This window comes from Dermacentor variabilis, chromosome 10 (genome assembly GCF_050947875.1).
Source record: "Dermacentor variabilis isolate Ectoservices chromosome 10, ASM5094787v1, whole genome shotgun sequence".
NCBI classification, from domain to species: Eukaryota; Metazoa; Arthropoda; class Arachnida; order Ixodida; family Ixodidae; genus Dermacentor; species Dermacentor variabilis.
Genome location: NC_134577.1, coordinates 82,087,177 through 82,111,407, shown reverse-complemented (window position 1 = coordinate 82,111,407; position 24,231 = coordinate 82,087,177). Strand labels below are relative to the sequence as shown.

The window sequence follows — 24,231 nt, the reverse complement described above, 5'->3', positions numbered from 1 at the left end:
TGCTCTTGTGACATTAGACATTTCCAAAGCCTACGACAGTGTAGAACACTTAATTTTATTAGATATATTGCGAAATCTAGAGATTCCAAATTATTTTTCAAACTGGATTGGTGAATTTTTAAATAGAACATTTTACTGCTGTCTAAGAGGCGTTTCCTCGAGTATATATTGTAACAGATACGAAAGGCACGGACAAGAAGAGAAGGAAGAGAGGACGAAGAGAACGTGGAGTTTGAGAGGCCGGGCTGCGCTGCGATCACGCTACGACCATCGTCCATCTCCTGTAAATAAAACCATACCTTCGCAACTCATCGTAACAGTTGTGGTGTAAGGTGCGGGGTAATCGACACCCGAAGACGGAGGCTGAATCACAAGTTCTTCGACGGAGCCGTCGCCTTGCTGGACTCCCACCGAATCCACCGGAGTTGAATATGTCCCACGACGCAGACGAACAACGGCCCATTCCAACTGCTGCACCGACCAGTTCCCTTCTACAACTGAGAGATGCGCGTCCCTTCGCCGGAAGATCGGACGAAGACGTCGAGGAATGGCTCATCCATTATAACCGGGTGAGTGCCGCTAACAAGTGGAACAGCGCTTCTCAGCTTTCGAACGTCGTGTTCTATCTAACGGATACTGCGTTGTTGTGGTTCGACAATCACGAGGAAACGTTGAAGAATGCTGGCAAGACGTAGGCGAAGGTAGTCACGAGTACCTGCATTGCGAAAGTCAGTGGATGAGAAGGCTGTGTCATGGCACAGCCACCGAGCCCACAAAGCGCAGGCGGGAAGCGGTGCTCTTTATACGCTGGCAGGAACAATGTTGACGACTGTCTCGCTGCTGTTACTCCTACGTTCCCTGACGCGGCAGACTTTGAGCGAGAACAACGGGATGATGTTACCCTTGATCCGCTTTTTGTCGCCGCCCGTACTTCTAAAGGCAGCGGTCGCTTTACTGACCGTGATAAATTGCTGTACAAAACTAATTACTCCGGGCATGGAGCGCGTTTTCTGCTGGTTGTCCCCGAGAGTCTCCGTTCCGACGTTCTACGCGCCATGCATGACGATGTGACATCCGGCCATTTCGGCTTCGTACGAACGCTGCACCGCACGCAGGAGCGCTTTTACTGGCCCAAGATGTACGAAACAACCAAGCGCTATGTCGCTAGTTGTGAAACGTGCCAACGTCACAAGCGACCGACCACCGCAGCCCCGGGTCCCCTTCGGCCATTGACACCGCCCAGTACGCCGTTCGAGCAAGTAGGCATTGACCTTTTGGGTCCATTCCCGTTATCCAACAACAAGAACCGCTGGATAATAGTCTGCGTAATAGACCGTCTTACACGGTATGCAGAAACTGCAGCCATACAGTCTTCCACTGCTGCTTGCGTGGCGGTGTTCCTGCTCCGTTCCGTGGTCCTTCGTCATGGCCCACCACGTGTCATCATCAGCGACCGTGGTCGCCAGTTCACGTCCGATGCCATTGAAGAGTTGCTTCGTTTGTGCACTTCACAGTTTCGTCATTCGACGCCGTATCATCCACAGACCAATGGCATCGTTGAAAGGACAAACAGAACGCTGACTAACATGCTTGCCATGTACGTCTCCTCCAATCATAAGAACTGGGACGACGTGCTGCCTTTCATCACCTATGCGTACAACACGGCGAAGCACGAAACCACGAACTATAGCCCATTTTATCTCCTGTATGTAAGGTTACCGCGAAGCCCTCTGGACACTTTCTTACCCTTCGTTCTGCACAGTGATGATTCTGTATCGGAGACTTTGTGTCTCGCCGAAGAAGCGCGTCGAATAGCTCGTATTCGTACTCTGGCCTCGCAAAGTCGTTCGAAAGAGCGATACGACGACCGTCACGTACAAGTATCGCTGCAAAAAGGTGACTTAGTCCTTCTTTGGACACCGCAACGCAAGCGTGGATTGTGCCAAAAGTTCCTGTCACAATATTCAGGCCCATATGTAGTTGTGGACCGCCTGAGCGAACTCACTCACGTCATAGCTCGCCTACTGTGCAATGGTCGGTGATCAAGCAGAACTCAGCTGACTCATATTGCTCGCCTGAAGCCTTTCTACCCTGCTTGTGCATCCTGACTCGCCCCACGGGCTTCGTCTGCTTGCGGGGAAATGTAAGAGATACGAAAGGCACGGACAAGAAGAGAAGGAAGAGAGGACGAAGAGAACGAGGAGTTTGAGAGGCCGGGCTGCGCTGCGATCACGCTACGACCATCGTCCATCTCCTGCAAATAAAACCATACCTTCGCAGCTCATCGTTACAATATGATCAATCACGAGGTGTTCCTCAAGGAGCTGTCACTTCACCATTACTATTTAATATTCTGATGTGTTCCATTCCTCTTCATCGAGATGTACAAACACACGTATACGCGGATGACACTGCTTTCTTCGCATCAGACAGTGATATTCACTCCCTATATTATCGACTACAGAACTACCTCAACACCGTAGAAACCTGGTTAAACAAAATTCGCCTTTCACTTAACGTTAGAAAATGCTCGATATTGGTTTTCCCCCTTAGCAATCCCGTTAACATATCTATACCCTATCGCCTCGAGACTATACCTCAAGTGGAGTCGGTGAAATATTTAGGTGTAGTACATGACGGCTCCCTCAGCTGGCTCAGCCATATTGACCATATAGTTAAAAAGGAGTACGAGCAGTTCGTATGCTACGTAAGCTGTGCAACAGTCGGTCCGGAATGCGGAGAGATCCACTTTTAATGATGTACAAACTGTATGTGCGGCCCATTGTAGAATTTGGATGTGTTTTATTTTCTGGTGCTCCAGCTTAGAAATTACGTCCCCTTGTTCTACTTGAGCGGGAAGCCCTACGACTGTGCTGCGGATTACCGAAATGTGTTGCCAATAACATACTACACCAAGAAGTCAGGTTGCCCTCAATATTGTGTAGATTTCGTTTACTGGCGGTGCAAACAGTCTTAAAATTGTATGAATCCCCTATTACAAGATTTAAATACATATTCATTTCCCAGCCTGCGCTATTCTTCGGAGTACACTTGCATCATTTTCATACACCACAGGTGGTCTTTGTACAAACATGGATCAATCACTTAAATGTACGTCTCTGGGAGGTACCGACTATTTGTAATGTGCGAGAGAACCTACAAATTATATCGGATGACACCTACCCAAATATTGCAAAACTTCTCTATTATAATATATTGAACGGCTTATTATAGAACAATTTATTGAGTTTATCTATAAGTACGGTCATAGCGACAGACGCCTCACAGTGTGAAGAAAAATCTGGAATTGGCATTTTCTCTCCCGCTCTAGACTGGTCATTTGCAATCAGGATTCCGGACTTCTTTTCCGTATTTTTGCCTGAATTCCTAGCTGTACTTCCAGCCTTACGCAAACTAAATTCGTCAATATCGGCGGTAGTAATAATAACAGATTCTTTATCCTTATGTTCCTCGCTCACAGCAAATGGTGTCACTAACCTTTTACGTACGTTTCACTCTCTAGTGCCTGCCCACATAAATTTCATTTGATTGTTTTGGGTGCCTGGACATAAAGGATTAGTCATGAACGAAATGGCTGACAGTCTCGCGAGAGCGGCCCTCAGTGGCCCTGTATTACCATTACTTCCTCCAATAGCTCACCTAACGACTACTAGATTCAGGAGATATACAATTATTCAAGACTTTTTGAACACAGCTGTAGCTAATTTTTCAGAATATCGACACCTCCTATTCCCTTGACCCAAAAATTCCTTTCACACCAGAAAAATTAGTCATCTTTACCCGATTACGCTGTCGAATACCACAATTAAACTTCTATCGTCACAGGGCTGCTCTGGTGCCCTCCCCTCTGTGCCCAGACTGTGGAGAAGATGAACTGATTTGCTAAGATTTGTTTTTCTGCACGATTTTACCACAGACGTTTCATTTTTAAACCTTCAACATGACATGTTGCGTCGTTGAAGTTTGAAACGTTGCTTCGTCATTGCCTCCTGTCGCAAACAGTACCTGCGTGCCGCCCATGTTTGCACTTGCTTTATGGGCTTCCGATTTCATCAATTTAGTCTTTTGTAGCTTTCTGTCTGAAGTCCATTCCCTGATCGATCGAGTTGAATGAAAAACACATCTGTTCATTCAGTCGTTCAATATCACAGATGCGTCATTTATTGCGGCTCATAACCGACAGTTACGAAACTAATTGGCAATGAAACCACCGCTCGAGTGGAAACTAGCTGCATGACACGTGTGACCTTCACAGAGCATATATATCTGTCACGCCATACAACGCTGTCATGACGTGACAGATGCCGCAAACTTAACGTCGTGACAGGCTTGCCCTTAAAGGGCTCCACACCAGGCCACATATCAAATTTTGGTTGTTACGTGCTCTCCAGGGAGCGTTCTGAGGCAAGAAATTTTCAAATGAGTGCATTAATAGCAGATATAGAAATATTCGAAGAGCTATCTGCGAACCCATGATTTCGGGCGGCGAGCGTCATCGTCAACACAGCCGCACTCTCCACATGGCTAGCATACGCGAGCGAAATTTCTTCCCTGCGTACTCCCATACAGGAACCGAAGTATCGCGTGACGAATACGCCACTGGCCTCGCATTTGCGCTCTATCTCTCTCTCTCTCTCTCTCGCTCGCTCTCGTTTTTGCGGAGTGGCGCACTTCCGGCGACGATCTCGCGCGCGAGCTGATGCATTTGTTTCGTTTCGCGCAGCCGACGATTTTGCGCGCTCTGCACGAGAACACCTGATTAGCGGTATAAGTCAGTGCCACAATCACGAGCACTGAGACAGACGCGAGGGGATCAAAGAGCACGATCGCGGCGCTGGAACGCGGTAGAAAACTGCATGGTTTCGTTCTCTGCGCAGCAAGCAGACAAGCAGACGAAACGGAAGTACACGTCTCTCTTGCTACGATACGAAGCAAAACAAAAACAAGCGGACTTTCGGTTTGTGTGTTTTATTATTTCTATAAACTTTAATCGGTCTACTGCAGCAACAGGATAAACAAGTAACTGACGTCGCCTAGAATGATTATCGAAGTCACGTGCCACTGCGAGTGACGTCAAAGCAGTGCCATGCACGGATAGGCGCACTTGTACGAATACGTCGACTCTCCGGCTGGGGGTGCGGTGCCCGCGAGGAGGAGGACAAACGGCGTTCGGAGTTGAAATTTAAGCCCTTTCCCGCGGCGCGTCGGTGTGTAACACTCAGCAGACACGATCGTTCAAGCACATTTTATGCACTGCGCTTGTCAGAACAAAAGCAGCCAGCCCTGGTGAGGCCGAATGCCGAAACTGTCAATCCCGTGAATCATCACCCGTTAACGAATTAGTCAAGTTGCCGTCATTCACAAAGCGAAAGTATGCGAAAACAAACCTCAAAGCTCTAAGCTCAAGTCTGTGACTGAAAAGACCTACAAAGGCAAGGTCAGCTCCATCATATAGAAAAAGGGGCCTCGACGCAAGAAAGCGCGGAAAGCAGCCTCGAGACAGCGGCGACCTTTTGACTGCGACGCCAACGCGCTCAACGATGACAGAGGGCGCGCGCATCGGTATATTAAGACGCACCGACAACCGACCGCGGCGCGAAGAAAAGCTCCGGCTAAGTGAGCGATTGAGCGTCGCCGGCTGGTGCTATATAGGAGCTACGACGTCAAGCAAAGCACACAAAGAAATGCACCAAGACAAAAGTAAGCCTGGGAGAAGAGTAGTGAACAGAGCGCCAGGGCTCGACACCGGCGAAAGAACGACTTAACCCGGTCGTAAATAAAGACCGACGTTAAGAGAGCGCTCAGGGCTGAGAGGGCGTCAACGGAAAGAAGGAAAGAAAGAAAGGCCCGACGATCTAAATGGAAGGGGGGCCCGGAGTAACAAAGATTAAGGAGGGTGAGAAAGTAAACACGGTGGGCAAAAAAAAAATGAAGAGTAAATGAACATAACAAAGCACAGGAACGAGTAAAGTGGGGGGGGGGGGATTATAGCGAAGCGTATAAACACGGATTTCGCGCCTATAACGTAGGGCTGCCGCTATCGGTGTAAGTGAACGGGCCAAAACTAGAGACAGAGAGAAGGTTTGTTATAAAAGCTTATCAATCACCGACTCTGGATTTCGCGCCGGAACCAACGTACGGTGAGGCAGGCCGCGGCGGACTTACAGCAATTTAGAGTCGATAAACGGCCGTATTTCTTCTCCTTATTTTCTGTCCTTCTTGCTCTCATCGAAGAAGAGTTCTTGAATTCTCTCTCTCTCACGTTGTTTTCGTTAAACTGGAGGTTGAGACGTATTGCACCTTTCTCTCTCTCTCTCGCTTTCGTTGAACTGGAGGTTGAGACGCATTGCACCTCTCTCGCTCTCTCTCTCTCTCTCTCTTTCGCTTTCGTTGAACTGGAGGTTGAGACGTATTGCACCAGCTATATAAAGATTACACGTTTATTCGCCGAAGAAAAGAAAAAGAACAGTATCGCCACGTGCCTTAAGCAGTTTTTGGAGACTCCGAAGGCGCACTGTGCACGGGTGTGTGGCAATCAATTTGTTTACGACAACCGGTGGCGCGTAGGTTTTACGGTCGAAGAGACGCGTCGCGAGATGCCGATAAGCGTACACCTATGGCGGCTGCCAGATGGAGCAGGTGTTCGGAGGCCGGGATCTGGTAGTGTTTTTATAAATAAAGGTGTGCGCGAGGGGGAAGAAAAATAATCTTGAAAGGCGCCTTTGGCTTCCATACGTCAATGTCCGTGGATTTAATTTTCTTAAAGGCTCAGCAACGGCAGCTGCTGCACGGCGTGTGAACCACGTTGAACGGCAAGCAGTCTTTCTTTTTTTTTTCGGCTTGCTCGTGCTTTCACAAGACTGTTTATTGAGCTGCACGCTATGCCGCAAACCAAGCACTTTGCGGTAGGAAGGTAGGTTCAAGTCTCCTCTAGTTTGAGCCTTTTCCTTTTTCAGGGAAAAGAAAAACTAGACATTCGATAAAGCGATTTGAACCGGGGTCCCCAGCGCAGCGGTCTATTGCCCTATCGATTATGCCACAGGTGGCACCGATTTCTCTATGTGCGGATCTCGGCTTGGGTGCTCGTCTTCAATATGGCGCAGTTTCGCGCAGTTGTAAACGTCGGCTTATTAACTAAATTAACAAGCGTGGTGTCACGCGCGCACAAGCAAGCATGACGACGTCTCACTCGATGACCGCGGAAACTCGCCGTCAAAAAGCACTTGAGCGGGGAAGCGCGGCAGCAGGGGGGGCGAGCGAATTGACCTTCGCGTTACCTTTCGCTTCAAAGCGTACACATATCAGCGATAACGCAGCGCGGACGAGCTATCGGCCCTCGGTGCGCCCAGTTCCTAGGACCAAGCTGGTCCCAAATAGTCGCGTTGGTCGAAAAGCGACCACGTTATATAACTCGGTTATTCGCTGGTCAATGTGTGTGTGTGTGTGTGTGTGTGTGTGTGTGTGTGTGCGTGTGTGTGTGTGTGTGTGTGTGTGTGTGTGTGTGTGTGTGTGTGTGTGTGTGTGTGTGTGTGTGTGTGTGTGTGTGTGTGTGTGTGTGTGTGTGTGTGTGTGTGTGTGTGTGTGTGTGTGTGTGTGTGTGTGTGTGTGTGTGTGTGTTTCTTTTTTAGCTCCCGTCGCAAAGCTGCTGAAGCAATCAGCGGCACACGAGGAGGACGTCGGTATACGCCGACAAGCTTATCTTACGCGACAAAATGACAGGGTCAACTCCAATGGCGACCCGTTTTTAGAGTGACGACAGGCAGTGCAGACGCTTGCCGGTGTGAGCATAGGTCGTCGTCGCGGTCGTTCGCGCGACTTTCATCAATCGCCGGTGCGAATGTCGCCGAAACCAGCCGCGGGGAGCGCGCGACAGTCGCGGAGCGACGGAAATCGCTCCGCCGCTAAGCGAAAATCACGCCATGTGAAACGGCCTTGAGGCAAAGCCAGATGACGCCCGTAAACAACGCTTAACGTGGATCGATCTTCATAGAGTTAGCCCTTTTGCTACAGCGGAATGTGAATTTACGATTACAGGTTGATTGATTGATTGATTTATTTATTTATTTTAAGGTCCCACAACAACACTGAAGCTAAGAGCACGCAGTACATACTGGAGGCCTCCGAATTAATTTTGGCCACCTGGGGTATCTTAACGTGCACCTAAATCTAAGTACATACGCGAGCGTTCTTGCATTTCGACCCCGCTGAAACGGGGCGGCCATGGTTGGGGATCGAACACGCGACGTCGTGACCAACAGCAGAACGCCACGCAGTCAAGGCAGGTACGAGTTTAGTACATTCGTCTTTAGAGGCCCTTTACAAGCGGAACATCAGAACGCGTTCCGTGTCGCCCCACTCGAAGCGGAGACTAAAACCTGACCTATCGCCAGGCAGAACGTTCGTCCTTTTTGACGAGCGACAAAACAGCGGGGTAACGGAAGCCAAGGGGACAACTCACCGCGTCAAATGTCGCCGCCCGCAATCACCATGACAACGGGGGAAAAAAAAAGGGGGGGGGTCCCCTCCTGGCACTGCCTCGCGCGGGCGCGTCAATTATGCGCACGCAAATCTTTCGATCGAAAGCGAATGAATTATGCACCACTTTCGCCGTGAATGCGCGGCTGCGAGACAAAGACGGCAAGAGAGGGGAGCCAAGCGAGGGGGAAGGCATTTTTAGGGAACAACGGCGGCAGCTGAAACACAGCAAGGAAATCAATTTCAAGCGAAATTCGTTCGGCCTATAGGCGAATCCCCAATACGGGAGCAACCGGCGCCAAGCGCGAAATATACGAGTGCCACCCGCCGCGGTGTAGCTTGGTGTGCTCTGGCGTTGCGCTGCCGAGGTCGAGGGTTCGATGCCGGCAGCGGCGGCCACATTTAGAAGAGGTACTTCTTCACTGAAATCGAGCGGCTGGCGCAAGCGCACTTCTTTACCTGCTGTGTCCGCGCTCGTTCACACATTCCCCGCTCTCTCTCTCTCTCTACATATCCTCATTTTCCCTTTCCCTACGTAAGGTACCAAACCAGGCGCTTTTGCGGTTAACATCTATGCTTTCTCTCTAACTAGTTCGCCAGACTTGACAGATTCCTTCGTAACGTACAAGTCGAGTCGCTTTCGATTTCTGATGACACCAGGAATGACACCAGAAAGTGACACGTAGTACTAGACAGTTAACAGGTCCGGTGACGGTCAGCGTTTCAAGTAAATATCCGACAGGAGGGGTCCTGCGGGTCGTCGTAAGACGCGAATTAAAAAAAAAAAAGACAGAACAAAGAAAGAAACGTGCGTCTGCTTACCGTCACTCAGGGAAGGCGTTGAAATGAGCCTCGTCTTGTGGCGGTTGTAACAGCGACCTAGTGAAAACAAATTAAGAAAGCGCATTAATCTATAGCCGTGTTGCAAGAGAACAAACCGAAACTTTCTTTTACAGCAGCGATACGAGATAACAAAATGGCGGACAAAGAGATCAATCAATAAGTCACGTATACTACTGCGTATACATATATGTATATACTGCAATAACTTTTTCCGATGCTGTTTGGGAGACTTGAACCTTTGTCAAGCAGTCATACTCGTCAATTCAGTCGTTTAGAAATGCAGAACTAAAAGCGGTGTCACGCCGTTATGACGTCTAACCTATACGATACAAGAAGGCACAGACAGACACATTACCAGCGTGAGCCAGTCAACACAACCCAAAACCAAACTTAACAGCAATGTTGACCTGCAGTGGAAAAGTGCTGCTACCCACGAGGTCGGTCAAAGTAACGGTGTTTTTGGAGAAAGCGAATGCGGGTTTCCTTCATTTTCGTTTCTTTCCCGTCCCGATTTTCCCGCTTCTTCCGATGATCTACTCCATTCTCCCTCTGCCTCTCTCTGCCTCTTCTCTCTCTCTCTCTCTGTGAGTGTGTGTGTGTGTCCTGTCGGGACACAGAAGACAGGGTAAAAATCCGCGCAGCCTACAACAACAAACGCCCGCTTCGTTTCACGCCTGAGAAGCGGCGCCCGACCCACCGCCAGACAAAGTTTGCCCTCGACACTGAACGAACAGCAAACGCGCTTGCGCGGCCTCCAAGGTATAACGCGTCCAGAAATCGGGCTTCACTTTTTCTAAGCGCCCACGTTCAGAGAGCGCGATAGCTCCCCTCTGACCCAATAACGCTCGCGCCTTCTCCTGGAAGACCCGAGAACCACTTCTTCATTTATCTCCTTCTTCACTCTCTATTCCCGCCCCAGACGCGTCAAACTTGAGCGACGTTCGGCCTGGAAACGCGCAGTGCTCGCTCTTCACTCTTCCTCGTCAAACCGTGAAATGACCGCTCGTCTGAAGGAGATGGCACCGACGTGCGCGCGCGCCCGTTTTACCAAGACTCCGGCGTTTACAACAGAATAAAACAAGTCACCCTCTCCCCTCTGCCCCCCCCCCACACACACATACACACCCCATCCAAGCGTTACCGCGCGCGCTTCTGCCCCGGGCCGAATTTGGAAGCGACCATGCAAGACAACCTGCACGCGTGTCGAGTAGATAGGCCGGGGTCCAGCCTGAACTCCCTGGGTAACGTCTTTCTTCCTAGGTTCCTTTTTTTTTTATTTCTGCACCTTTGTGTGCGCACGTCAATTTGTCGGTTTGCGCGGAGAAAGGGGGGCGGTCACGGGCAACGCCGCACGTGCGACGACGGCCGGGCACACGGGCAAGACAGACACAAAATGCAAATCGCGAGCACGCCGAAGGAAGAAAATGGATGCGTCTTGCCGCCAGCTCGCGCGGGTAAACAGAAAGGTCAGGACCCCCGCGCGCGCACACCCACACGCACACGCACACGCACGCACAGATACACACGCGCAGAAGAAGGCTTTAACGCCCGGTCACACGTTGTTCAGTGCATAACGGGCGCCGAGCAATCGCGACAGCGGTCCCCGTTGTTGGTCAAGCCAAGGCGCTGACCAAGGAGAAACTGCCACTGTGAGCTGTGTGCGCTTTTTCTTTCTTTTTTTTTCTTTTTAAATGCCAATAGTTCATCGGAATACGGGTTTGAAGTTTATTGTACACTTCCTTGATCGGTTCAGTGTACTTTCTAGACCCGTTAGGGGACCAAACAAAATTGTTAAAAGAGTTGGAACTCGGCTAACATCGTAGAGCAAGTAATCAATGGCAACATAAGAGACGAGGATGTCAGTTGAAACACTGATTCATAAAATCAAGGCTGCGGACATGCACCAATATCTAATATAACGAGACATGAAAGAATAACTGGTAACTAACAATGTGGTTTCACGGCTATACGCGGTTTTGTGAAAGAAAAAAAGGAAGAGAGAAAAAAAAAAGACGTTGGCCAGGCGTGCTCCCTTTTAGCAGTAACGTACGCGAACGCACTCAAGAGCGTGAGAGCTTCGCGTGCAGAAACACATAAGCTCCCTGTGTCTCGTAACAGGTCACATTAAGCCCGCCAAAAAATGCACTAGAACGAAGAAATATGCTTCGTCATTGCAACAACACTTTCGGGTAAATGCTAAAGAAATATTTGACCTCTCGTGGCCGCGAGTGCTCGAGGCAACAGTAAAACGACTGCGCAACATGACACGCAAGAGGTTGATCAAGTGTATTGCTCTTCTTTCCTTTAATTATTAATAATTTCTCTAACTAAGCCGCCGATCAGCGCGACCGCAAGCCGACCTCTGATTATGACGTCACTCGTCAGTTAATCACGCGTTAGCACGGCAACAAAACGAAGTCGGAACATTTATCGTACGCAGCTGGAGTAGCAATTCGGCGACATGGCTATGCTAACCTGTATGACATTCATCACGCGCTGTATATTTATCGAATAGTAATGCCGTATATGTTTATCGAATAGAAATTTCGGCGGGAGTGAAATAGAGAAAGATTTGCAGTCCGATAATTCCATATCATAACCGTGTGTTTTCCGTATAGAGCTCTTCCGGAATATATATGGACTCCGTATAAATTCCGTTTTAATTTCCGCGTGAATCGCACGGAAAACATGTCACGGAACGTTTCAGTAAGAAAAAGAAAGAAAAAGAAATTGAAAGAAATTCAACTGAAACGTTCCGTATGCGGTCCGACATAATTCTATACCTCATCCATACGTTTTCCGTGTAATTCTTATGGAATCCATATTGGTTCCAGATAAATTCAGTTTTATTCACGTAAGAATCATACGGAAAACATGCGAAATTAAGGGAACGCATACAGAACGTTTTAGTAGGGAAGAAAAAAATCCATTGTTTTGCAGTTTAATATATTTCCATATATTATCCTTACGTTTTTCGTGTAGTTCTAACGGAATTACCTACCTGGATTTTAAATAAATTCCGTGTAATTGCCGTAATAATCACGAGGAGAGCACACCGAAATACTGGAACGCATGAGAGCCTTTTAGCAAGAAAGAAAGAACTGCGAACAAGCAGCCGATAGCATTGCACGGGCACATCATCAGTACTTCCCCTCTGGGGGCGAGATAGATGCTGATTAAAGCCATCAGAAAGTTCCTTTCTCGATCGCAGTGCAATTTCGATGATAGGCCGATGAAAGAAATCAAACAAAAAGAAAACAACGACCGCGTTCCTTTAGAAAAGACGGTAACGACAATTTATTCATACCCAATCTACGACCACGGCTGTGGAGGGACATCGCGAACAGGTCTCGCCGCTTCAAAGCGATTTACTTGCAGCGCGCGGCTCAAGAACCAACGCGCACCCGTCATTTCGAACAGAATCACCGAAGAGTAGTGTTCCGAACACGCACGCACCCGCACATGCGCTCTCTCTCTCTCTCTCTCTCTCTCTCTCTCTCTCTCTCTCTCTCTCTCTCTCTCTCTCTCTCTCTCTCACACACACACACACACACACACACACACGTGCGGACACATACAGAGAGAGAGAGAGAGAGAGGAAAAAGCAAGCACCATCGAAAAAGTGGAGCGACGAAATATTCCCAAACTCATGCCGTTATGGTAATATTGCCGGCCTCAGAAGATCGCGCCAACCGTATATATAGGCCTCTTATACAGGTCTGCATTAAACACCGGTACGAAATCTGCTAGCGCGTCAGCAGCGGTTCCAGAACGAATCTCATCCGAGCGGGCCCTTTTTACGCTCTAACTAGTCATCACGCAACGCACAGCGAAACTGGCAGCCAAACTCCCGAACTAAAGAAAGAAAGAAAGAAAGAAAGAAAGAAAGAAAGAAAGAAAGAAAGAAAGAAAGAAAGAAAGAAAGAAAGAAAGAAAGAAAGGATCGGTGAGTGCAAAGGCGGCGCAAAGGATTCAAAGGGAGCCATTACTGGAGAGCTAGGCAGATTTTTTCTGAAGAAGGAACGCCATCAGCAACACGCGCGCTCGCGCGCGTCTGCGGCACCCAAAAAGAAAGGGGGGAGGAGGGGGGGCGCTTTCATTTTTCACGCCACAGTGCGCCGGTGCCGAGTTAGCCAAGCCGAGTCGAGACGCCACCGCCGGGGCTGAATTTGGAGGGGGGGGTGCAAATCTCTTCTTTATTTAGATAACAGCACACCACCACCACGAGCTTATTCTCCGCTCGCATCTCTCCCCCTTGCACGCTCTCCTCCTCGTCTTTCCACCGCGGATCTCTGGTTCCTCCGCAAAAAGCGGCACCAGATGATTGGTGGGGGGGGGGGGGGATGCATACGCCACCTTAATGACATCGAGGACGACCCCGAAGAACTAAGCTCCTCCTTTCCGACCGATTGCGCAGAAAGGCGCGTGCGCAGAGAGGATTTGGAAGCGCAAGAAAAGCGAATGAATGGGAAGAGAAAGATAGAGCCGAGGGAGATAGGGAAGACTGATCCAGAAGCCAGTTTGTGCAGGCGGGATTTTCAGGGCAGCGCTAACCGCATTTACAATACGCAAAGCGTGAGCTGCCTCTGAGCGCGGAGAAGGAGAGTAGGAGGAGCAAAAGAAAGTAGAAGGCTGAGAACTTCTCGCGTATTCTTCTCGGTATGAAGTATTCAGTGAATGAATTTTTCTTTCTATTTCATGCGACTATAATTCGTCTCGTCTGACTACACACTTACGCAGCGTCCATTTGTTCCCACAGTTTTGACATTTTCTGGCTCTTCGATTCATTGCCAAAGATATATTTCGTGCGCGTTTAATGCAACCACCCGCTTCATGGCCCATTCACCCCCTCCCCAAATGCGAGCACGTGCCATGTTTAAGCCTCATCATTATCACGTGGTTCGTTCCACTCTTACAAAGGATAACACCCAGTTGGTATACCTCGCCGTCGATTATGGTAGCTGAGGGTCGACGTGAATACCTGTGGACTGTAATTAATTGCACGCATAGGCGTCTGCCTGGAGCAGGACAACATTCATTTGGGCTAGATGGTGCATACGTGAATTAGGAAGGAACAGCCCCAACCAAGACGATCATGAGAGGGAGAACGACACAGGACAAGCGCCATCATGTGTCCTGTGGCGCTTGTCCTGTGTTGTTCTCCCTCTCGTGATCATCTTATTTGGCGCTGTTCCTTCCTAATTCAAGTCTGCCTGGAGCTTCGTGTCAGACGCCTTTTTCGGCACGATCAAAGCTGAAGAAGTGTTACTGCGTTCGCTTTGTCACCATTCGCGCGTTCCATGCACGAGGGAAGAGCCACACTGCTCAAACGGGCAGATATCCGCGTGGAATCGACGACGACTTCGATCAGATGGGGGACGAAATGGCGAAGTCATAACTGGAAACAAAAAAAAAAATCATCGTCTTCGTTCATTCATGCATACCCACAGCGACTCGCTTCTCAGGCTAGGAGAAGGAAGTTATGCCAACGCACAGGCGAGGCCTAGCGAGGCGGATGTGATGAGGACGACGATGATGATAATGGTGATGGCGACGTGGAGGTGCTGTCGTCGGCTGCCAGAGATTTCTTTCGAAAATCGGCGCGATCTAAACGCTCATGCCGGAGACAAAGAAAAGACAAAAGAAGTTTGCAAGGCGAGAGACGTAAAAGAAGGAGACAAAGTAAGAAAGATGGGGGAGAAAAGAGGGCGAGACAAAGGAGTTCGCGATGCCATTTGGGATTTTATGAGTGACACAGAAAGAAAAGCATGCTAAATTTTCTCTCCTCTGTCCAGCTCTCTTTTTTTTCTTCGCAGTAACGTTTATTTAGTTATCAAATCAGTGATTTGAACGAAATCGGGAAATGAACGATTGTATCGACTGCTTCTCGCCAAACAATAACTTGTGCAACGGTAAAATGATGAAAAAAAAAAGGGGGGGGGGGGTGATATGAAAGTGGTTTCGGCAATAAAGAACTTTTGGCAGGCGTGACTAAACAGTCAGTATGTAAAAACTAAGGCGACATAAAGGCACGTTCTGCAGTGTTTGCGATAAGACGCCAGCCAATCAATCACGTTAATGTAATGACGCAAAATAAACATTCAAAGAGACACGCAAGGACGCGTTAAATGGTAACGATATATAGATAAGAGACCACTTTCATTAGCGAATTTGATTAAGATTTTGAAAGCAGACCGACGCAGTGAAGCATTGCTCCATCGCCCAAAGCGAATTTTCCACGCTGAAAATACGAACGACATCATTCATCATTATTCATAGTATATTTCTGTTGGCTAACGGCTATCTCTTTAAAATACGCAGTGATTTTATATTTCGCAGGATTACTTCCATGTTCCTGACCCCTCACAACGCCCGATATCTTGACCAATCCCCCAGAGTTGGCTGCGTCGTTACACTAGGAACAAACAAACAAACAAACATACGAAAAAGTCAGCTAAGCACCGCAACAGCGGTACCCGAAGAGGCAGCGGCAAGAGATTGCGAAGCTATTGTGTCTCGAAGAAATAGCGATTGGGAAAAGTAGCACGCAGCCAAGACAGTGACAAACTAGAGAGAGAGAGAGAGAAAATCAGTAGGTCGCACACGAAGACGGAAACTCGGGGCTCGCGAAGCAAGGACGCGATAGAAAGGAAGGAAGGATTCAGTGAAGAAAAGAAAGTTCGCGGCACGGCCTTGACCTCCTCTTCAGAGAGAGTGACAAAGCGCGTTTGTCTCTGGAAAAACGGACGGCGTCTAGAGAGAGAGAGAGGGAAAAAAAAAGAAGTTTCGATTGAGCGATAATGGCAGTCCCCTTTAGCAAACGCGCACAAATTTCAGCTTTTGAAGTCCCTTTTAGGGAGGGGGGGGGGGCTCAAAAAGTGAGAGCGTCACTCAGCGGGCGAGTCGTGAAAGTCCAGTTCAATCGTGTTTTGTTGACGAAACTTGTCGAAGTACATAACAACATTATTCGGCCTAGTCCCAAAGTAACAAAAATAATGTGCAGATGCCACTGGCCATGATGGTCAGCGTAAGCGAATAGCACGAACGAACAAACGAACCAGCGAGCGAGCGAGCGAGCGAGCGAACGCGTTCCTTACCGGTTCCGACTGTCGACCACCAGCCGCCGACAACCACGAAAGAGGCAAAGAAAGCTGTTCGCTTCAAGATTATATACACCCTGTTCACCGCAGGTTGCGGAGGCATTTGCGCTAACCCCGTGTCTTCTCGCGTAACTAAATTCATTGCTTGCTAAACATGTTGTTTTTGGCGTCAATCAGGGAAGACAAAAAAAAAAAGGGGGGGGGGGGAGGGGGCACAGGTTCTTCAGGTGTAAATTTTTTGCTGGCTACTTTTGTTTCCTTCGACGCAGCCGCCGCGTTTAAGCTATAGTTGTTAGTTCGTGACCGACCTGTGCGTATTGCGTCTACGGGAATATCGGATACGTGAAGGAGAACAGCAGCACCGATTGTCGCGACATCGCGTGACGCTGAGTTCAATCATAACCGGATCAGGGTTGTGATTTGGGCTTCCTGATACGCCAGCGTGAAAGCCTCTAGTGTAACGCAAATACTACGTGGACGACCGAGTAAGCCTTGTTCTTGGTCTACGTCCATGTAAAAGCCGTCATGACAGCCATAAATGGCTGTTAGGAATGTCTTCGTGTGCGAACAAGTTATAAAAGCAAAAGCCTAAAGAGTACCCCGCCGATTATTCTGCCATCGTCTACGCGTTCCCAAAGCAAAATAAAGAGAAGCATACATTCGTTCACTGCAATAAGAGATCTACATCGCCTGTACTGCGATAAGGGCAAAAGTCATCCCGGTTTCCAAATAACTACGACGGTGCAGTAGCTAGCCGGCTAACAAGATGCGCGCATTAACGAAAAAAATTAGGATGTTCACCGAGACCTATTATTCCAGCATCGTCATCCCTGACTTATTCCCTCCCCCTTGAAGGGGGCAAAACACATACGGCCCTATCCATGCCCCTCAAAAGCTCCCCCCCCCCCCCCATCTGCGAGCACTCGTCAAAGCTGGCTTCTCCGCATGGCAAGCGACTTTGTGGCAAAGCCTACTTCTGTGACATTTTTTTCTTTTTTTTATCACCTGCCATAACGTGCGTGTGACGTATTTATGCGCCGAAAACATTGCCGCAACAACTGAATGGGCGTCACTATAACGAACCACGAAACGCACACCGGCGGTTTATCGAACTCGAGCTGCGCCGATTCCGAAGTCGGTGCTCTAACCAGGTGCTCTGAATCACACGAAACACATTCCCAGCGTGAAAATATGCTGGTAATCTTAAGCGGCCGCCGGCGCCACCGTTTCTTCGTGCTTCGCGGTGCCCGCGTCACATTTACAGCCGAATTGTGTTTGCGATCGCGTCACCGGATGAAGCTATAGCGGCAACACCCCGGTGCACGCGTTCTAAACGTATTAGCAGTGCCGCTTTACGCAACAGGCAGACGGAAAGACGAATGGAGACAGAAATTAGCTGCTGTCGTTCAGTGGACGTGCCGTTGTGGTGCTGATCGCGGGAGGTGGCGGTTTTAATTCAAGGCCGCAGCGGGCCCGTTTCCGTGGGACGTGGTGTACGAATACACCCGTAGAATCTCTGTGCGCATCGACGAACTCCAGGCGGACAGAAACGAACCCAGAGCCCTTCACTATAGCGCCCATCATACCTTTTGCTGGCTTGCTTTTGGGATGTCCAACAATCAATCGGTAAATCGCTCACTCACTCACTCACTCACTCACTCACTCACTCACTCACTCACTCACTCACTCACTCACTCACTCACTCACTCACTCACTCACTCACTCACTCACCCACTCACCCACTCACTCACCCACTCACTCACCCACTCACTCACCCACTCACCCACTCACTCACTCACCCACTCACCCACTCACTCACTCACTCACTCAGTCAGTCAATCAATCAATCAAAAAATATATCCTCTGCCCATCGGTTTGGCATGAAGGAAAGTATGGCAGAAATTTCATTCTCGTCCTAACACATATAGTGGATGTCTTTTTATCCAACAAGCCCTCGCAGGCTTTCTCTCATCAACTGAACATGCCTAAATTAACCGCGCCACTGAGCCACAAGAGCGGACGACGAAAAGGACACACACGACAACTGGACAAGGTGATTACACGGCCGGCGCGCGACGCGAGACGAAAGACACGAGAAGACGAAAAAAACAGGCGCTGACCTCTTGTCTTCTAGGGCTTCTTTTCCTTACTTCTTTTTTTTTTTTTCTTGTCGCAATATTAAGCACTGGTCGTAAAACTGCCGAACAAACTCGCCCAAAATCCATACCTTACTGGAGACAGCGTGTCGCGCGTGCCCATTCTATAGTCCGTTCTCGCGGTCCGGAATGTATCGCGGTTCACTCCAACACGCATACGATCAAAGCAGACCCAAACCTTAGCCCTTTCTTCCTCCTATCGTATAGCATGCCTCCCCGAGATCCACGCGACAAACTCCCGCGCAGTGCCTGCCGGCCTTGCACCGCGAGGCAGCAGCTTAACACGCTCAGAGACCTCGCGTGCTTGCGAGGGGGGGGGGGGGGGGGCGAAGAGGAGGGGGGGCGTCCTCTTCGGCGCGTTTTCCGCACCAGCACATTGCATTTCAATCGCGTTATTGGCCGCCGGCCGGGTCGCGTGCTGGCCGGCGGATGCGATCGTCCAAGGCTTTGCTGCTTATTGCGCCGTTCAATTTCCAAAGACGACGGCCAAGCAGAAGAAGAAGCGTTCGTTATACGCGAGATTAAAAGCGTCGATGGTACCGCCGCGCGCTCTGTTGGTTCTTTAAGTGGGCCCCACGGCGCAGAAGTAATAATGAAGGGGACCGAAAAAGAAAATAACGCAAAATATCGCGAAAGCCGTTGCGAAAATATGAAACTCTGTGGCCGTAATTGAAAGCTTCTGCGGTGAAGGTCAGCGGAGGAAAAAAATAAAGGAATTGCGCTAAAGGCTGCTGTTCGGCTAACTCGAAGCGCGAACGAAGGGGGAAAAAATTAACATAAAAGTTAGAGAGAGAGAGAGAGAGAGAGAGAGAGAGAGAGAGAGAGAGAGAGAGAGAGAGAGAGAGAGAGAGAGAGAGATAGAAAGAGAGAGAAAATAAAGATACGAAAGTCGTTAAGGCTTTAGGGTCGCGCATCGTCAAATTTTTTTGAAAACTGCAGGTTTCGGGAGCGAGGAACAAGAAAAAAGAGAGAGCAAATAATAGAGACGAAAAGAGGGAGAGATAGGCCAGAGAGACGGAGAAACATAAAGGCAGAGTCAGCGAGAGAAAAAGGTGGAGAAAGACAGATAGAAGTGGGGAGAGAAAGCTAGCCACGCCACATTAAAGGTTTTTATAGCCTGGGTGTCGACATCGTGCATAGGAAAACGGCCCAACCACCCGAGAGTGCAATCACGCGGCGAGCCACACAGAAAGACCACATACGCTACGGCTTTACGTCACACGAGGTCCCGAACTTGGCGGCGCTCTCACTGCACCGGCCGTTGTGACGTGAACGAGGAGGAGATGAAAAATCACGCGGTGCCATAGTTCGGTGAGGTCAGCGGCAGAATAATACAGAAGGGGTGGATGAAACCGAAGTGCGCCGGAAAAGTGTCGCAAGCATAGCTTAAACCATGCAATCTAAGCACTTTTATATAGCCACGCGATTTGAAAAGTTCGCGGGCGGTATATTTCTTTTTTTTACCCGCCATGAAATGTCGTTTGTTATGACCACACTTCTCTTAGTGCACACCTAAACCCGTTATGTTTAATTGTCTTCCGGTGTTCATAGAAGCCGATGCCCCTGTTACTTTGAATGTACAAGCAGTAGGAATCCCTCACAAATAATTTCAGAATTCAAGAGTTCTAGAATCTAGTAGCTTCTAGAATTCTTGAGGATGGCATGGCATACACAGACAAGTTTATCCTATACATTTTAGAGCAAGCGGGCCGGGATGTAAAAAAGAGCGTTTTACCGTAAGAGTGTTACTGTGCATGCACTGTCACTTCGTATGTCACGTGAAAGCGTCGATACTGCTGGCATAGTTGCCAGGAGAGTTTCTTCGTAATGTGTTGCGTTGTTTCGACTAGTATGCTGTAATGAATTTGTGTGCACATGCCCGCTTCTTCTACACAATAGGTCGTTCGCAGTATACTGTGGAACGTGCAGGACTCATGAGCCAATACATAGTATGCACGTGACGTCACATCCACTGCTGTCGTCTGCTTTCGCTACCTTCCGCCATCTTAGGGTACCTTATCAACAGGCGTGCGCGTAGGCCTATAGATTCCCCAACATGGCGCTGCCGTAAACCGGAAGTCGCGGAGTATCGTTGAATGACGTACGTGCATGCTATGTATAGGAAGGCCGAATGCTCCTCGAGATGTGCTCATCCGCGCCGCGTCGTCTGCTCAACACCTGCTTGATTCGCGGTGCGCAAAGCGTATGCGTAAACGTCCTGACACGTCACGTAGAGCTGTAACGTATGACGTACCAAGCAAAATAGAAAACTTCTAATACTGACATTATTCAGATAATTATACTGTGCTCTTCTGCGCAAGAACATTGCCTGCGTACGCCTCGTACCTTCCGCAGCGCTGCAGACGACTTGTGAGATGGAGTACATGTTTGCGTGCGAGTGAGCAAAACGAGATGTGTAGCTGCACCGCCTGTTCACGAGAAAGAAGTAGCCGGCGCCATATCTGTCCACCAACATCTTCTCAGATTACGTTAATAACTGAAAGAAGAAAAAGAAAGAAGAAAAGGACGCCGTCCAAGTTTCCGAATTATGGCCGTTGCCGGCGCACATTTCGATATCTAGGGAACGACCTGCAAAAATATCTACCAATACATCAGCAAACATCTACGCAGGTCTATCCAAAAAGTCAACAAAGATGCACAATTTTCAACAAAACGTCCCCCACCACGCACACCACTCAAAGAAAGGACAAGAGGGAGACCCAGCGAGAGAAATCCAAGTTTCGACTGCGCGTTTTGTTGGGGGTCGAAACGCGGCGCGCATGCGCAAAGCAACACCGGAGAAGCATCGCGGCGTTCCCCAGTCGGCACGCCGGTCGCGCCGGCGCCTCGAACGCCACGCTACGACGACGACGACGACCTTGCGCAAGGTCGCTCAACCCCCGCCAATCTGCGGCCGAGGAAGGCAAGAGCTCGCCGCTGCCGCCCCCTCCGTACGCGCGCCAAGAGATAAGGCTCGGCAGCAAGGCTTCCCGTTCATGTCCGATGGAGGGCGACGTCCCTCGCATACAAAACAAAACGACCCGCGCGCGCGCGCGCGCGGCCTGAACGCATCGCGCGAAATAGGCGCCGGCGAGGTCGCAAGCGCTCCGAGATAGCCGCACTATACGGCCGGTGCGATCTCGGAAGCGCCGAAGCGAGCAAAGTGTTTCCTGCAAAAAAGAAAAAAAGAAAAAAGAGAACTGGAGGGAACTTTGACGCTAGTGTCCACTAAGTGTCTGTGGGAGCTGAAAGCATGACGGTTGGGCCAACATGGGAATGATGGACCACACGTATGGCGAATTCGACAGATCCTACCAGTGCGCCCTCGTGCACTCTCTCATCCAATCATCGTCGCCCCAGGGTGCCCCAGTGCACACCGTTGCAATTAGTCGAAATCGCCATCAAAAACGACTTGAAAAGAAAGAAAGGAACCATCGGGAGGGTATGTGGAACGATCGATGCATCATGAATGTTGTTGGCATGGCCCATGATTTCAGGGTCGGCAAATTGCTTGACAGTTTTTTTTTTTTTTCTTGTCTCGCCGTGAGGTATAGGAGTGTTATGCATGTGTGTGGTGTAAAACCTCTGCTGCGTAGGAATTCGAGGAGTGTCATACGTAACAACTGCCGTTGCACATACCCACCGATGCTCGTTACGTGAAACTGTTGCGAAAACCATCTTGTACGGGTGCCTCCCGTTTGCAAGGCTGTATAGGTCCATATCTAGTGGCGGAGAACTGCTTCCGCCACAGACATGGGGACGCCGTCGAACAGTGTGTTCACAGTTCGTTCCGTCGGATGCAATTCGAAACGGCACGGATAGAGCGACGACAGAGCCTTCGACGAGCATAACTCCAGCAAGCGTCACCACTCTTACCACAGCGGTCGCGCGCTCGGGACGCATGATGGAGTACCTGACACACGCCGTGTTTTCTTTCGAGTCCATTTCCACGACCGTTCGATCTTTGCGGGGGGGGGGGGGGGGGGATGCACGGAGATTTCATTTGCTCCCGAAGTATTCCATCATCGGCCAGTCCGAAACAGAGCGCCCCACTCCCCGCTCTCACAAGTCTGCACTTCAACGAACGGCACTCTTTGCATACCTAGAGGTTAAGTGTGGCGTAGATGTATAGTGAAGCCATCCGCGACGTTTTTTCCGCTCGAGAGCACATTGTTAAATGCATGAAGTGTTGTTTGTTCTTTAAGCTACAGTGACAGTGACAAGAACTTTATTAGAGTCACAATTTGTTTTTTAAATCGCCTGCGGCGGATTCTAATATTTCAACTGGATTACTCTAGGAAGCCGACATAATGCTTCCACAAGAAATCAAAATGCGCACTCGACTAATTAATGAAGTTACACTAACTAAATTTTGAACCAATTACTTTACTACACATATTGTAATTACGGATTGTGGAGGGTGAGTTCGCAATGCGTATCTCATTGGAACGAACTCCCAGGATGGCACCAGTTTTGAGGTATGCGGCGTCACTTCGTGTATACTTCGGGTAAAAAGAAAACGCTGTTTTATGTATAGAAGCACGAAGGTAGTCGGAACGCCAACGTATTTTGTCACACACTCTGGAAAATTAATATCTCATGACTGCTGACATCATGAGAGTTCCTTCCAAGTGGTATAATATCACTGGCTGAAATTATAAAATTGCATTAAGTGTCGTAGTAAAGTGATTAGCTAGAAAAAGCCGGTTCCGCCCGGAAGGCGAAGCATCCATTGCGATAGCAAATTAGTAGACAGCTATACGAAGTAAAGATAGCAGCTTTATCGCCCGTACAATCTTCTAAACATTCGATTACTAACTAATTAACAAGCATGGTGTCACGTGTGCACAAGCAAGCATGAACACACTTCACACGATGACCGCGGACACTCGCTGTCAAAACGCTGGTGCGAGCAATCGCGGCAGCAGCAGCGAGCGAAGTGACCTTCGTGCTGTCTATCGCTTCACCGCAAGAGCGGCGAGAACACAGCGCACGCTTCGCGATCAGCAGTCCGCACTCTGCCCTTATCGCAGGTCACTTTCTCAAACAGGGCCCGTGCGGCCGCGCCATATGCAGAAGCCGCCGGAGGAGAAAGCCTCCCCCTCCCTCTTTTCCCCCGATGCCTTTCGCGCGACGGAAGACGGCGCGCTTCCTCCCCACTTTCCTCCTTGCACGCGCGAGATCGAGCTGTCATCGTCGGCTCCCCTTCGCACGCTTTCACTCGCACATACATCACACGGCGCGCGGCGACGATGTTATCGCCCTCGGACTACATACGCAACATCACGGCGACGGCAGAAAGGCGCCTTGTTCCGTGCGAATCGCGAATGCACGGCCAGACTTTTCTTTCAAGAGGGAAGCGCGCCTTCCTTATTTTTATTGCTTTCTGTTTCACTGACCCCCTGCGGACTCCGAGCTGTGCGCGAGAGAAAGGGCCCGCTCCCTCCGTTCGGTTCCTGGAAGTGACCCAGTGACGACGCTTCGGGGTGTCGGGTGTTGTTTCCCGGGCCTGGGGGCGGCGACGGGGATGGAAACCGCGGTTGGGAAAGCGCGGGACGGGCAGGCTCGCCCCACCGGCCCTAGAGACCGGACCACTTTTTTACGGGCTTAATCTAAAGATACAAAATTTCCCCGAC

At 49.6% G+C, this 24,231-nt stretch overlaps 1 protein-coding gene across 2 annotated transcripts in view; it reads right to left on the bottom strand.

The window, feature by feature from the left end:
* The window catches only part of LOC142560729 (protein O-linked-mannose beta-1,2-N-acetylglucosaminyltransferase 1-like), a 288,835-nt gene that overhangs the window by 185,570 nt on the left and 79,034 nt on the right, over positions 1–24,231 (bottom strand). For both annotated transcript variants that reach the window (XM_075673024.1, XM_075673025.1), the window contains exon 3: positions 9,319–9,375. The gene's annotated coding sequence lies outside the window, so the exon portion shown is untranslated. The remainder of the gene's footprint in view (positions 1–9,318; positions 9,376–24,231) is intronic.